General features: G+C 42.0%; 1 long non-coding RNA gene across 1 annotated transcript; it reads right to left on the bottom strand.

Moving 5' to 3' along the window:
• Nucleotides 1-10,973: 10,973 nt before the first annotated feature.
• On the bottom strand, nt 10,974-15,979 carry LOC142775936 (uncharacterized). Its single transcript, XR_012887158.1, has 3 exons — nt 15,890-15,979; nt 14,851-14,936; nt 10,974-11,303 (listed from the first exon to the last, which is right to left on the bottom strand). It is a non-coding gene; the product is annotated as an uncharacterized LOC142775936 (long non-coding RNA).
• Nucleotides 15,980-16,435: the final 456 nt, after the last annotated feature.

The following is a 16,435-nucleotide window of genomic DNA, read 5'->3' as shown; positions in this document are numbered from 1 at the left end:
TGCACTCTTCTGCATGTGCAGACACCATTTTATTTTTATTTCCATTTTGTCATGCAGTATTTTTTTTCTTTTCAAATACCTGAAAGCTTTTTAAAATTAGAATGTACATTTTTGCTTTGACACTTGAAGCAAGGCAACCTATCTTCTGAAAGTAAAAAATATATATAGTATATATTCTTAAGTCAGGAAAGAAAATCCTCAAATTTTTCCTCCACTTCAAAAAAATTTACTGTTTGGCAAGTATTTCTGCCACAGAAATATAATCATCATCTGGTTTGTTCGCTTTTTCTTTAAAAACCTGGATCTCACCACTTTCCTATCAAGAATATGCTACATCACATTTATAGTGCACACTGTTTGTGATGAAGAAGTGCCGGGATTGCTGTGGTACTGCAAGTAGGTGAGGTAGATTTACTCTAAGAAAAAAGTTTAGTTTTGGACAGTATTTCTGCCGCACAACTATAATTGTCAGTTCACCGCATTTGCGGTGGTTACAGTGCTCGGCTGCGAACTCGAAAGGCACTGGTTAACATTTCGATAAAGGGGGAATGTTAGAAGTTGTGACATGTGTGCCACCAGGCATACACGTCACTTCTCTTCACCATCTTCTTCATAACAAGGCTGGCACGCACGTTACAAGTGGCGAGAGGAGATTTTTCAAGAAAGGAAATGCGTGCTAGCGAGGTGACGATCCCATTTGTGAGGCACAAATTCTCCCCTAGTACTCAATTTGTTCTTGAAGTGTAGAATGTTTGGAAAATATGAGTCTTTGGGGAGTATTTCTAAATCGTGTGCTCTCGTGGTAGAAAAAAAAAGGAACAATGAGAGGGGACATAGAGCGATAAACAACTCTAACTCTCCCTATCACGTCTTGCCAAATGCACTCTGTTATTTTTGCATAAAATTCACAGGCCCTGATCACAGAATGAGATAAAGCAGTCTGTAGGTATATGTTTGCTCTACAGGAGAATACTCACTAATTTCTTGTAGGCTCAGCACTATATCACTTTTATATAGCGTGTATTAAAATCCGTACATATTCATCCATGTCCACACTCTCATAACCTCACGATGAAAACTACTCATTCACATGCACTCAAGCTACTCACTCATGTTGGTGCTCACCTGTACGTACATACTCATACACACACTCTAAAGCTCTCACTTGCATGTTATCATAATCATCAGCCCAATTACACCCACTGCAGGGCCAACACCTCCTTTATTTTATCAATGCCAGCCAGATGCACTCAATCCAGCTGTTCACCACCCTTTTCTCTAGCCCTTTCCCACTCTCTCCCATCACCTAGCGTTCGGGTGTGCTTTGCTGTCATGGGGGAGAGTAATCCCTCACGCAGTGCCTCATGACGGAAATCATATGAAGTTAATCTTTTGTTCATTTGTGTACAGATCCATGGGGTGGCGTCTTGCATTCCTCGTGCTCACAATATTGGCAGTCACGCTGGCTCTGTGAAATATATTATTTTGACATAGTGTGTCGCCTTTGATGGCGCTATGCGGGCAACCAATGGGAAGCGTCACTTCAACGTTCTTGCATGCGCTGCTTTCTGATGTGGTGGTGGCATTGTCTTGAGTCAGAAAGAAGCAGCATAAAGAAGCGAATCTGACTGATATATGATATTGATGTGAGAAACACGTCCATTGCATCTTGGCTGAAAGTGCTCTTACGCACGTGTGACACGAGCAGTGTGACCTCTCGTATAGCGCTGCATCACGACCACTCCATGAATTACGGCGGACCGACGGCTCCTGTCGAAAATCGCACATTTGCGCTGGCATTGAAATAAAGGAGGCGTTGGCAGGGCAAAAGTCTCTCCCATGCTTCTCCAATCAACCCGGTCTTGTGCTTTCCGTTGCCACGTTATACTCTCAAACTTTTTAATCTCATCGGCCCACCTAACTTTCTGTCTCTCCTTCGTGCATTTACCTACTTTGGAAATCCAGTCAGTTAACCTTAATGACCAGTGGTTATCCTGCCTACATGCTACATGTCCACAGGCCCTTGTATTTCTTTTTCTTGATTTCAACTATGATATCCTTAACGCCGGTTTGCTCCCTGACCCACTCTATTCTCTTCTTGTCTCTTAAGTTTACAACACCTATCCTTTTCCTTTACATCGCTCGCTGCATTGTCCTTAAGCTAAACCTTCTTTGTAAGCCTCCAGGTTTCTGCTCCGTAGGTAAGTACTAGCAAGATGCAGCTGATATATACCTTCCTCTTGAGGGTTAGTGGCAGATTACCATTCATGAGGTGCACAAGATGCTACCATCATGGACCAATCTCATTTCAAGCACGCCATTGTAGTGCCCCCATAATTAATGTACCCATTCTGTTGCTGTCGCTACGATATTGTAACCCTCCTTTCTAGTATTGTGCCGCACTCCTTATATAGAAGTGCCGTCATAACTTCTGTACATAGTCTGTTGCCGTTACCATGTTGTTACCCTTCTTTCAAGTGCCGCGTCATGCCCACCCCTCACGTAATGTCCCTATGGGACCTTTGAGGAATAAATGAATAAATAAATGCATTGAGAATGCTTGCCGAATGCGACCCACCCCATCCTTATTCTCCTAGTTATTTTACCCTCATAATTTGGCTCCGCGGTTACTACTTGTTTTAAGCAGACTTTTTCCTTTACAACTTCCAGCATCTCTCCAACTATTGCAAAGTGCTGTTTTCTGCCAAGGCTGTTGCACATTATTTAGTTTTGTGCATACTAATTTTCAGACCTACTTTTTTTTTTCGTGAGCTGTGATTAATTCCCTGCCCCGCCATGGTGGTTTAGTGGCTAAGGTACTCAGCTGCGGCGTCTGCATTTTCGATGGAGGCGAAAATGCTGTAGGCCCGTGTGCTCAGATTTGGGCGCACGTTAAAGAACCCCACGTGGTTTGAATATCCGGAGCCCTCCACTACGGCGTCTCTCATAATCAAATGGTGGTTTCGGGATGTTAAACCCCACATATCAATCAATCAGTCTAGGGTCCTGAATACCTCCTGTAAACATGCGGTGAATAGCATTGGAGAAATCGTGTCTCCTTGCCTTACACAGTTCTTTATTGGTATTCTGTCACTTTCTTTATGGAGATCTGTGGTGGCTGTGGATCCTCTGTAGATTTCTTCCAGTATGTTTATTAGGGTTCTTCGATGCCCTGATTCCGTAGTGCCTGCCTTACTGCTGATGTCTCGATTGAGTCGAAGGCGTTCTCGTAATCTATGAAAGCTATGTAGAGGGGTTGGTTGTATTCAGCGCATTTCTCTATTACCTGACTGATAGTATAAATATGGTCTATTGTAGAGTAGCCAGGATTCATATTATGAATATGGTCTATTGTAGAGTAGCCCGTGTGAAATCCTACTTGGTCCTTTGGTTAATAGTGCTGTAACAACACCCTAATTCTATTAGCTATATTTTTGTAAATAGTTCGTAGAGAATAGACAGTAAACAGATCGGCCTGTAATTTTTCAAGTCCTTGACATCTCCTTTCTTATAGATTAAAATGATGTTGGCATTCTTCCAAGATTCTGGTACCCTTCCCATCAAGAAACATTTTGTATATAAGGTGGCTAATTTCTTTAACATAATTTCTCCGCCATCTTTTAGGAGGTCCGTTGTTACTTTATCCCCACCAGCGCCTTTGCCTCTTTGCAATCCTTCTAGGGCTTTCCTTACTTCCCCTGTCATTACTGGTAGGATGTCGAAGTCTGCTGGTTTATTATTGTTTCTCACAATATCATCCTGGTTCTTTTCACTTCTGTACAGTTTTCTGTAGAACTCCTCCACCATCTCAACTATCCTATTCATATTGGTTATGACATTGCCTTCCTCGTTCCTCTACGCATACATCCGATTTTTGCCCATGCACAAGTCTGCCTTCACAGCTTTTAGGCTTCTGTCACTTTTTACAGCCTTCTAAATTCTTTCCATGTTCTACCTCTTGATGTCTGCTACCTTACACCTGTTGATTAACTTCAAAAACTCCACCAGCTCTATTTTGTCGGTTGCATTTGAGGCTTTCATAGTTTGTCGTCTCTTAATGTTAAATGGGATGTAATAGGGCTCAACGAAGTTAGGAGGACACATGAGCCTCATACAGTGCTGAAAAATGGACACGTCCTATGGTGGGGTTTCTCATACACACGAATATCACTGGCAACATAGAGGAATATTATAGCATCAGCGATGGGGTGGCAAGTGTCATAATTAAATTTAACAAAAGGTACAACATGAAGGTGGTACAGGTGTACGTGCCTACATCAAGCTATGATAATCATTTGGTTGAACACTTCTATGAAGACTTAGAGTCTGCCATTAATAAAGTAAAGACACAGTATACTATTTTGATGGGCGACATTAATGCCAAAGTAGGCAAGAAACAGGCCGGAGATTATGCAATGGGAGAATATGGTATCGGCTCTAGAAATGCTAGGTAGGAGTTATTAGTAGAGTTCGCAGAATGTAATGATTTATGGATCTTGAATACCTTCTTCAGAAAACAGGCTAACTGTAAGTGGACGTGGCGAAGTCCTAATGGCAAAACTCAAAATGAAATAGGCTCCATTCAGTGTGCACACCAAGGCATTTTACAGGGTGTAGAAGTAGTTGGCAAAATCAGATGCAGTGACCATAGATTGGTAGGAGCTCGTATTCACCTAGATTTAAAGAAGCGAAGACAAGAACTGATACGCAAGAAGCCAATTAATGAACTGGCAGTAAGAGGGAAAATAGAGGAATTCAGACTTTCGCTTCAGAATTGATTCGAGGCACTAAATGAGATAACCGACGTTGGCGTTGACACAATGAACAATAATCTTACTAGTATCATCAAAGAGCGTGCAATTGAAGGTGGAGGTACTGTCACTAGACAGGAAACTGGCAAACTATCTCGGGAGATGAAAAATTTTATTAAGAGACGACAAACAATAAAAGCCTCAAATACACTCGCGTGTACCCATACCCATATATACTCATGCTGATAATTACAAGCAACTCGCTGTACTCATATTCTCTCACTGCGCTCTACTCACGTTCACACTCACGGGTGTTCGCGTTCATACGTGTAATTGTAATCATACATGATCACTCACATTCATACACATGTCTATGCACACTCATACATACTCGCATTCATATTCACACTTGTTTGCACTCACAGGTATGTTCATACTCTTCGCCAATGCACACTAACGTTCATGTTCACATATATAAACAAATATAACTGCTGGTCATTAAGGGTAACCAACTGGATTCCCAGAGAAGGCAACCTGGTTAGGAGGAGACAGAAGGTTAGGTGGGCAGATGGGATTAAGAAGTTTGCGGGTAAAGATTGGCAGCAGCAAGCACAATACTGAGTTAACTGGCGGAACATGGAAGAGGCCTTTGTCCTGCAGTGGACGTAGTCAGGCTGATGATGATGATATAAACACATTCCAAGCTACTTATGTTTGCAATTACCTATATTCACATGAGGCCTGTAGTCAGGTGGGGTGCCCTAGGTGCTTACTCCCCCCACCCATTAAAAAAAATTATTATAAATAAAGAATCAGTTAGGTATTGTTCTTAAGAAAAACACAACTTGTGGAGACCAAAAATACTGCAAAGAAAAAAGTGTCATCTTTCTTACATTATTGAGATCTACAGCTATCCTTTGGCATGCAAAGCCTGACTGAAGTCTTGTAAGGTCGCTATTTCGTCTACAGTTTATATTTGTGCATTGAGTGTGAGCTGAATGTAAAAAAATTTCTGGGTCACCTGATTGTCGAGAACAACTAGAGCTGTAATTGTTTTTTTTTACCTCCTTAAATCCAAAGTTCTGCATCACAAAGTGCTGAGAGCGGAATTCCCATTTCCTTCTTTGATTTTTTATTTATGGTAGTCATAGTAGAAACATAGAATTTCGATCATCTGCAGAATACTAGGTATGATTCTATTTGAAAACTGTTTGCAGTGTTGTACATAATGCATATTGTAGTATCTTGCTATGCCATAATGCACACTATCTACTGAATGGTCTTTGTCCTATTGTCTCCTGTTTCATGCATCTCTTTAACCATTTCACATCATAATTGAAATCAGGTTAGAAAACTAAACGTGTCTGTTTAGTTTCATTTGGTTTGGACATTAAAAAAATACAGCAAACATCTGCGCACAGAATGTGCCCCCTTAAATATTAAATGCTTTCAGCAAGTGCCACCACCCCTCCCTCCGAAAGTTTCTGGCTTATGGCCTTGCTCATGCCATACTAACTCGTCCAATTTGCAGCACTGGTTAGATTGAACCACGGCCGCTCAATCTCCCCCTATGGTGTGCCCCGCCGAATGGTTTTCTTCGCCTGTGAGAGCACTAGTTCTCTTTCCACACGTCACATCAGCTGTGGCACTAGCTATTGGCAACACAGTTGTTTCTCCTAATGCTCCCATCAGCTACAGTGCGCCATTCTGCGCTGGTAGTTTTGCGAGTTTCTGATGAGTGCTTTGATATGCTCTCATGAATAGGCTGCATCACTTTAACTGGATTAGTGGCCGATGACGGAGTGACACATATTAGTGCTAGAAATACGACGAACGCAGGAAACAAGACTATCCTGGCCACGCGGCTAAAGTTCGTGTACTATGCGATGTCACTGCGCGTGAAAGAACTCCAGATGATTGAAAATATCCTAGCCATGTATCCACTTCGGCATGGCTCATAATCACATTCTGGTTTCGGCACATAAAATACCAGATGTTATTACTAATATTAACAGCGGTCCGCCTCGGTGGGACAAGGGCTAGGGCGCTTGGCTGCCGACCCCAAGGTCGCGGGTTCAATCCCGGCTGCAACATTTCGATGGAGGCAAATATGCTTGAGGCTCATGTGCTCTGCGATGTCAGTGCTCACAAAAAACGCCAGGTGGTGTAAATTTTCGGAGCCCTCCACTACGACGTCCCTCATAATCATATCGTGCTTTTGGAACGTAAAACCACACATATGATTAAGAACGAAGAGTTGCATCTATATCGTTCATTCGCTGCGATTTACTTTTTAGGGGCTAATTCAAGCCCAGTGAAATCCCAACTTACCCCTGAATATGGACAGTAGTACGCCGGATACACAGATTCTGAAGTACTTTGGAGACATGCACGCTGGTGAAAAAATTATTGGAGCAAGTTTAACGATACTGTCAGTAGTAAAAAACAAACAAACAAAAAACTATGTTTTTCTTGGTTTCTTTCAAAACGGAAAAAAATAAAACTCCGCATGTGTATATGTACGCCGTTAGACCAATGTTCTGCATGAAGTGAAGCAATATCTGATACACTTGGGGCAGGTGCCTGGCCAGAAATGTTTTTCGGGAGAGGGGGGAGGGGGGCTTGATTTTAGGGAGGGCATTCTCTTGCGATGTTCATTTTTCGCTTTATATGCCATGGCGGAAAAAATGAGGGGGGGGGCACAGGCCTGGTGTACCGCCCCCTGGCTTGCAGTAATATGTCAAAGCCAGTCATGTGCAACTAATTAGCCCGATAATTGCTTATTTAGAGGTAGATGGTTCTCCGTACATGCACTCCATTAGATGCACGCGGCGAGTTTGCTGTCCGATTGAATCAATTAAGGAAGCACAATATCGTCGTCTTGATCTCGCTGGTACGACAACTCAACATTGGATTATTAATGTTATTGGGAATAATTAAAACCTAGTGGCTCTAAACTCAGTGTCAACTAAAAAGCTGAGGTTAATGTGTATTTCATTTATAAAGATATACTGTTCGTATTGATTAGCGTGTCGAGAAGAATTTATTTCGCGACATATATCTGGGTATAATGGGAATCGAACAATGATCAGTATAATGATTCTTTTTATGAAAGTATACTGAGTGTCATTATTTGCATGTAGTGACGTATACGTATTTATTCCCTCTACCTATATGTAGGTATAATGTGAATCAGACAGTTATATGTAAACATTCTTCGTAAATAGTCATATATAAATAATTTATCACTCAAATGTTGCAAGATGTGACAAACTGAGGACCTTGCAAAAAAGTGGTTTCCAAAAATGTCTGAGTATAATTTCTACCCAGATGCTAAGAACTACGGCCAGGGGACTCAGTAGCTTTTTCATAACAGCAGTATGGAAGAACAAAACAGCATCGTACGCTGACCAAACGATGGCAGGATACGACTGTCACAAAATAGGGAGGATGAGTGAGATTACACCTTCGCGGGACGCGGTGCAAGCAGGTGTAAGTGAGATTACTTCGCCGATGGGCAGCGCCCTCCTCCCTCGTCGTGGCCGGTCAGTGAACTTTTCCTTTCACACTCACTCTTTTGTTCGGAAAACATCTCAGCAGGCTGCACCAAAGAGAGAGATCGAGCGGCCGTGGATCGAATGCTGTCTCTTTTGCTGCATGACACAAAACACTTTGCTGGTTGAGCGGGTGCGGAGCATGTGCCTGGTATATGCAGCCCTGAGGTCAATTCATTAAGCCTGAACCCACAGTGCTCTCGACAGTGGTGAGTACTGAGATGGTGAGTATCGATATTATTGGCAGAGCACATGGAATAGCCACACAGAAAATAAACTATATGTCATCGAGCCGTTTCTTGGTAATTGGCCAGCAGTATCAAAATCGCGCCACACAGAAGTTACACAAGGCTATGAACAGGACATACACACAGCACACACTCATATCTTTTGTGCGGTGGTGATCCACCTTTGTGCAATAGATGTGGTGAATCACTCACTGTCAATCACATCTTTATTAATGCAGTGAGTTGGACTCTATTGGAAAAAAGCATTTTCCGTTAGCATTCCGTGCACATTCCACTTCATCCTGTGATGTTCATTGGCAAAGAACCACTTTTTAAATATCAGTCATTGTCTGCATTTTTAAATGAAATTCAAAGTTTCAGCATCATGTATAAGGGAAACCCATAGCATGGCCTCTTCGGAGAGGTTGTTGCCACGGTAGCAACTCTGAGAAGCACCTGCCTCTCACCCTTTGGTTTCAAAGGGGTTAAAGAGGCATTCGTGCTATTTTACAATCACTCACTTATACATACCATAGTCACTTGTAATTCATTCCATACCCATTCACCGAATCGCGTATCACTGTCATAATTTTATACTCTATACACACATTTTAAAATTCTATACAGCACGTGATTTTAGTCCTTTATACAGCCGTAACACACCCCATCATCGCAATCGTTGGTCATTGCTTACATCGCATCAAAGACATGGCGCTCTTTGGCCACCCATGGCCCTTGCACCACAAAACTCCACTAATTATCATTATAAATTTCGCATCATCGGCTATACTTACAATGTCATTAGTAAATACATTAAACAAAAGTGGTCCAAGAATACTGCCTCGGGGCACACTGCATACAACAGGTAAATAGGATGGCTTGTGGTTATTGATGGAGACGTACTGATTTCGTTCTTTAAGATACAACTGAAGTAATTCTAACGGTCTTCCACGAAATCCACATAGGGAAAGTTTGTGGATAAGGATCTCGTGATCAAGACTGTCAAAAGCTTTACTAAAATCGATGAATATACCGGCTGTATAGTAGTCATGTTCAAAGCTCTGTATAACGTATTCCTTCAGTGTTAGGAGTGCCATTTCTGTCGACCTGTTTTTTCAGAAGCCATGCTGTGAGTCATTAAGAATGCTCTTTTTATTTAAGAAGTCGGTTATTTGGGTAAATACGAGTTTTTCTATACCCTTCGAAAAAACTGAGAGTACAGATATCGGTCGGTAGTTTGACGCAGAATTTCTATCACCACCTTCATAAATAACTAAAACCATAGCGTATTTCATTGCACTTGGGTTGCTTTTTCGTGTAAACACAGAAGGATACACCAACCAATAGAACTTTAAGGTCACTGATGTTTTGGCACCCAATACGGGAGCCTTATTCACAATAAAAGCCATAAGAAAGGCACAGCATACTTAAGTACACCTAAGTATGTGACGTAGGCAGCGAGAGTACATTGTCAGAAGCGTCCCATCACTCCTGTTCAGGGTATGTGCAGTCGTCTGTATCTGGATTCCAGGTGCAGGCATGATGCAAGCTTCTTTTATTTGTCCACAACGCAGTCTTTGACCAGTCAATTTGGTGCCCTGTAGATTCCAGGTGTTCAGCGAGAGAATTCGAGGCCAGACATTGTTTTGGCACGTCATATTCGTGTTGATAAACTCTTTTATTGAAATTGCCCGTTCCACTGATATACTGGTTGTTATAATATATGGCAGCCTATGATAAACAAGACCAGGGAAATCTCTGCTCGGCAACTTGTCCTTCACATTGACTGAAGCATTCCTTAGTTTGACTAAAGCATTCCTGACTAAAGCATTCCTTAGGACACAGAGCCGGCCAGGCTCTTGTGTCCTCCCCTACACGGATGCTGCAAGATGGCACCACTTCCACGTTTCCTAGCAGCTCTGACTATATTGTTGGACTATTTATGTGTGATTATTTTATTAGCTTGTGTGTTTGCTTCCTGGTTCTTTCAGACATTAAACAGCCAACTAGCTCACTGCCTTGCTGAGAGGTTTTATTTTTGCCCAGATGTACATATTTTTTCACATTTACCGCACATGCTCAGAGCATTCTGTGCACATGCGGTAAATATGTTTTGTTTTGTTTTATTTTATATCAGCGCCTGATAGTTTTCTGCCACTTGAGGGTTTGTTTCCAGTGCACAGGGTTTTACAAGCAGAAGTGACGGTTATTGAATTTGCTTTTAATCATCATGAAAAACGTGGAAAAGTCAGGGAATTCGTAAAAATCAAATTGGTAGACTCCCTGTATGAAGCAAAAAAGAAAAAAAAACCATTTACTATATAGCTGTCAGCCAAACCAGGTTCTTTTAAGTGGGAAGCAGGCAATCTAGGTCTGCACTACTTCAGTGGAGACACGTGCATTTCCTGAATGACCGCGTATTACAAGCTACCGGTCAGAGTGCCACAAGCTGCTTGACCCTGTTTTGGCTTCACTTTTTGCAGCTTGTTCTGAGCACTCCCTTGTGTCTAGTACACTCTACTTTTGCTAAGGCAGGGACTTCATAATGAACAGTGCGTCATCACAGTGGTTGTGTTTCAGTGACTTGTTAGGCACTGAAAGGGCAAGTGGTTGATACAGAAAGCACTTCCCACCAGGTGGTAACTGTGAGAGCACCATCACTGGCTGGTTCTCTTGGCTGTGGTGGGAGAGGTGGCTTCAGCATCAGCTTTGCTGCAGTTTCCTTGTGCTCCTTGACCTCTGCCTTTTAAGCATCCGTCAGGATGGCATTCCTTCAGGAAACACAAGCAGGGTTACACTTGAAGCGCACAACATGAAAGCAAACTTAAATAACTATCACAGGCTTCCCTGACACATCCCTTGACTTACGCAATGCTTCCAATCAAAACGTCGCTGAGAAAGTGGCTTCTTCAATATAGAGTAGACTCTCTTTAAGACGAACTCAAAGGGACCACGATAAATTGTTCATCTTATCAGGAGTTTGTCTTATCAGAAGTGCCCCCCAAAGCCAAATGCTAACATTCCAAGTGCGCCCAAATATGTTGCTTGAAAACACGAATGGGGTATCGTTACTATGGGCAGGAAAAGAACAAGAAAAAGCATTTATTTGACTCAGCTTAATAATAAGCGTGCTTTAAAGTAGAGTATTTACACTAATCTAACGATACTCAATTTTGCAAGTCCATAATAAATATACTCGTGAATAAATTGCTACCCCATTTTAACAACAAAAACTATAGCACGGCCTTGTTTTCATGATTAAAAAAAGAGAAAAGGGTGAGACAAGCTTAATTTCCCTTCAAAGAATGAAAAATTTATTCTTCTGGCTGTTCACCTTCTGAGAGGCTGTTTTACTGACTTTGCTATCACTTTTGGATACGCTTTCATTGCATACCACTATCTTGACAAAGCAAATATACGCCAAGTTGCTTATGAAAGTCTGCAAACTTTTCTTTGAGGTTTGGATATTCTCTTATTTTCAGCCTGTAGTAACTTTTCCTGAACAAGGTGCAGCTGAAAATCTCCGTTTACGCTACTCGCACTCACATAAACACGACACAGCTATATTTAGTATCCAAAATGACCTTCCTTTGTCGTGCACTTTCATAATGAATGCGGCGCATCAGAATTCACTGCATTTCACTGTAAACAGATACAATGCACACAGGCCCTATGCAAAACCATGACCTACTGTACTCCTGACCTGCCCAGATAGCAGGGTTCCTATGGGAGCGCGTGTCCCTGCTCTCGTTCAACCGCTCACCATTGGTGGCACTACCTATAACCTGTTTGTCTGCTACTTTACGCTCGTTTTTAAGGCGCTGGAATAAGAATGCCTGCATTTTGTGGTGAGTTGCCGGCACATATGTGACTAATCATTCACTTAGGTGGCTGGTCAAGTAAGCTGTTCAGTGCGCTTAAGTGCACACTGGTTGACAAACGTGGGAACCCGTAGACATGCCGTAGACTTACATGACAGCCAATGTGGTGTCGCGTTCATGTAATTGCCGAAAAATTCTGAATGACTTTTAGTATATTAATTTTGGACTTATTTCTTATTTTGAGGATAATAATTATGCACTAGAAGTGCTCTGCTGGCCAAAATTTGACCACAGACGCTGAAGGTGACGTCAGCGAGCAGGTGCCGACTAGCGTCACCCCGCTCGTAGGTTACGGCCCTAGCGGCAGAAGGTATGAACTAGAATGTGTGGGCTGGAGAGGGGCTCTCTGGGCATGTCAGGAGTAGAGTAGATCATGTGCAAAACAACACAAACCAACCACATGTTCTCAGGTGCCATTGTGTGAGGGCGATGACAATGCATCTGACCCCTCTGGTGGGAGTACTAGTGTCGCATATGCGGTTACAGTTTCATGCGATTATAATGCACAATCTTTGTTCCTGTTTTCACTTTCATTTGGCTTTTTTTTGCGCCCCCCACCTCCCTAGCATTTTCCCCTCTAGCGAAGCTCTTGTGTTCTTCCGTTCTTTAGTATACTCCTGTTGGGGAACTAAATAACGCGAGGAGAATACAAAAGGATGAACGCTTTTTGTTGCTTTCTTTGCTGATAAAGCCTGCCCTTTCTTCTTAAACTACAGGCTAAGGGTGTAGGAGATACCAGCTTTATGCACTGACCTTAATTACCTTTCTACATATCAGGGGTGGAAGTGCTGCACCAATTGAGCCATTCTGTGCCAATCAGACCTGCTGCACCTTAAATGGCAATTAGCGTGTGCAACGCCGAATTCAGTCGAGTTCTATCATCGACCGAGCAACACGCGTGGAGTACAAAAAAGACGCAACTGCATCCACAGATTAGTTCACTCACGAGAACAGAATGCATGAATTTTGTTAAGGTAGCATTTGTGTGCATACCTCATTATGTGACTATATGTGCTTTAAGAGCAAAGCTGTAAGGCAAACTATAAAGATGGCAGCGTTGATGCAAAAAACTCGCTGCACCATTGCCAAGCAATTGTCGAGCGTGTGCTGTGCTTGGCGGTTGCTCGGCAACAGTGCAGCGAGTTTTTTGCATCAACACTGCCATCTTTATAGTTTGCCTAACAGCCTTGCTGTTAAAACGTATATGGAGTTGCATAATGAGGTATGCACACAAATGCTACCTTAACATAAACTTTTAAAAAACACAGTGTCATTGACGAAGTGATGACTGCAATAACAACAATTTGTAAATTGTAGAGGTAATGCCGCACGTGCTCCTTCCTTTCTATTTTTGTTACCGCACCATTAGGCGTGTAATGCTGCTTTGTGGTAACCATGCCCGAATGACTGGGAATCATCTAGATTATCTTAGAACCTTCCAATGAGATTGCGCGCACAACGGGTACATTGCAGTTTGTTCTGGAACTTAGGCGGCCACTATAGCGATAATGCTGAAATCTTTGGTGACACATGTATAAATCATGACACATGAAATCTTTGGTGACACTTTGCTGCCCGACAGATTACAGACAACCCATGCTCTATGTACGCTGCTATCAGTCTACAGCGTGTATTGCTTGTAGAGTGACATTTTGTTTTCCGGGCACAGGTTAGCCCAAATAAATAGTTCACGCGTGAAAAAGCGGCTGCTGCCTTTGTCGACATCACGACCTCGTGACAATACGAAGGCTGGCAGCTAATTATATTGATCCGACATTGCAACACTCACAACCAATTTGGCCAGCGCATCAAATGCCATGAGAAAGTAGAATGTGGTAAAGCACTCTAGCCTGGAAGTGTATCTGTCTTTTCACATGACATAATGTTCATACAGTTTGCACTACTCGATGAAATTGCACAAGCTTCTCCGAGATGTCGGGCATTTCTTGGCTACCTTTTCCCAATGTTAGGAGAGTTGTGCACCTTCTGCTGGTTTTCATTGTCATTGTCTCTTGGCTCCCCTATTATGGAGGCCAGACCTTGTTTCACTGATGAGGCTCTCAACATCACAAGCAATAGTTTCACCAAAAGAAACTGTCTGCTTAACCTCTCAATTGGACTGCTCATGCTTTGTGCCATCTGCTGTTTGTATAACCGTTCAAGGCTGGATCTCGCACAACTCACTACAATACCTATACCACTGACAATCAGTCAACATTCCAAGCTATCCACATTTTGACAGCAAAATCCTTGAATACGAATTGCCCCATAAATGTGCAGTCTTTTTAAAATAGCAGGATGGGATGAACTTTGAAGCGTACGGAATAATTAATGCAAATATGAAAATCTCGATCGATGCAAGGAGAGTCAGAAAATAAAATTTTTTTCTGACAGGTACTACATAGTTGCATTTGGGTTCAATAATCTGGCTACCAACCACTTCAGGAGTCTTCTCTTCTACTGCTCAAGGTTGTCCATCACTCTTGCACACTGCCCCAGCATCATCAGTTTGTTGTACGTGTCCTGCGAGGAAACCACATAAACATATTTCGTTTGAAAGATACCACACTTTCTGGCATCTAAGCTTTACTGTTTACACTTGCGCATTTTTTTATGTACGTACACAATCCACACACTCTTTTGTTGTGGTTGACTGCACAAATAACTCCCGCACATAAAAGGAACTGACGACACAAGCACAAGTACTGTTATGAGAAGCAATGATTATTTAAAAACATCTACGTACTTGAAGCAGCAGCATCTGTATTCATAAGTGCCATTTTAATTTCATCAAGACAGATGCATCCAAGCATTAGGACCAGCTTATAATTATTACTAGATGTAAGATGCCTGTTCAAATCAGTCATGTACGTACACAATCCACACACTCTTTTATTGTGGTTGACTGCACAAATAACTCCCGGACATTAAAGGAACTGATGACACAAGCACAAGTACTGTTATGAGAAGCAATGGTTATTTAAAAACATCTACGTGCTTGAAGCAGTAGCATCTGTATTTATAAGTGCCACTTTAATTTGATCAAGACAGATGCATGCAAGCATTAGGACCAGCTTATAATTATTACTAAATGTAAGATGCCTGTTCAAATCAGTCGCCCATATTGTTCACAGAAAAAGAAAGTGCACATCTCTGTAGCTCTTGTGGAATGAAGAAAAGCATGATGCATGGTGGTAGTTATAAATGGGTAATACTACCGGCAGCTATATTAGGAATTCGGCAATCTGGAAGTCTGGGCTTGAGAAGCTTACGTATGGTCGGGTATTATTTTAATTTCTTGCTGGATAATGCTTAAGAGAGATGTTCATTATAAATTTGTTTTGTCCAAGGAGAATGCTACTTGAGAGTTTGTGCTCCTGCCATCTACTTGTTTTCATTCCATCTGCAAACTTGCCAAACTTATGTTCCTTCATATATGAGGCTGGAACCAGGAAATGAATACATGAAAAACATACTGAACAATTGTATCGGGCCAGTTGGTATGAATCCATCTTGGTAGGAAGCGCAGCAACTATTACACGGAACACATAACACAAGCACTTAACTTCAACTAAACGTTTATTGCAAACGTCAGAGTTTATAAAGAGGGTGAAAGAGAAAAAAAATAATAAAAAGCAGAACAACAAAAAGCACACGTGCATGCCCCGTACATTACTCATCCATTATTATCTATCACTCCATCCAAAAAACAAAGTTCTTTCCGCGTGAGTGAGATAGAAGGTGCACTAACACACTCAAAATCATCTTGTGTCATTTCCGCTGCTTCTACGATCTACGAGTGCCATTGTCATGTGGTCTTGTTTATTTGGGAACAACTGAAAGAGGCATAAATCAGAGATTAAAAGAGCACCATAATAAAGTGCAAAAGGGTACCGATGATCACTTGGCGATCCACTGTAAGGAGTGCGGTTGTGTGCCGTATTTCGATAGCACTTGCGTGTTATATCGGGACAGAGATTTATTAACCTGTTTGATCGTAGAAGCAGTGGGAACGACACGTG

The sequence above is a fragment of the Rhipicephalus microplus genome, chromosome 2 (genome assembly GCF_043290135.1).
Source record: "Rhipicephalus microplus isolate Deutch F79 chromosome 2, USDA_Rmic, whole genome shotgun sequence".
Taxonomy (NCBI): domain Eukaryota; kingdom Metazoa; phylum Arthropoda; class Arachnida; order Ixodida; family Ixodidae; genus Rhipicephalus; species Rhipicephalus microplus.
The sequence above is the reverse complement of the archived record's forward strand: the minus strand, read 5'-3'. Positions and strand labels throughout refer to the sequence as shown.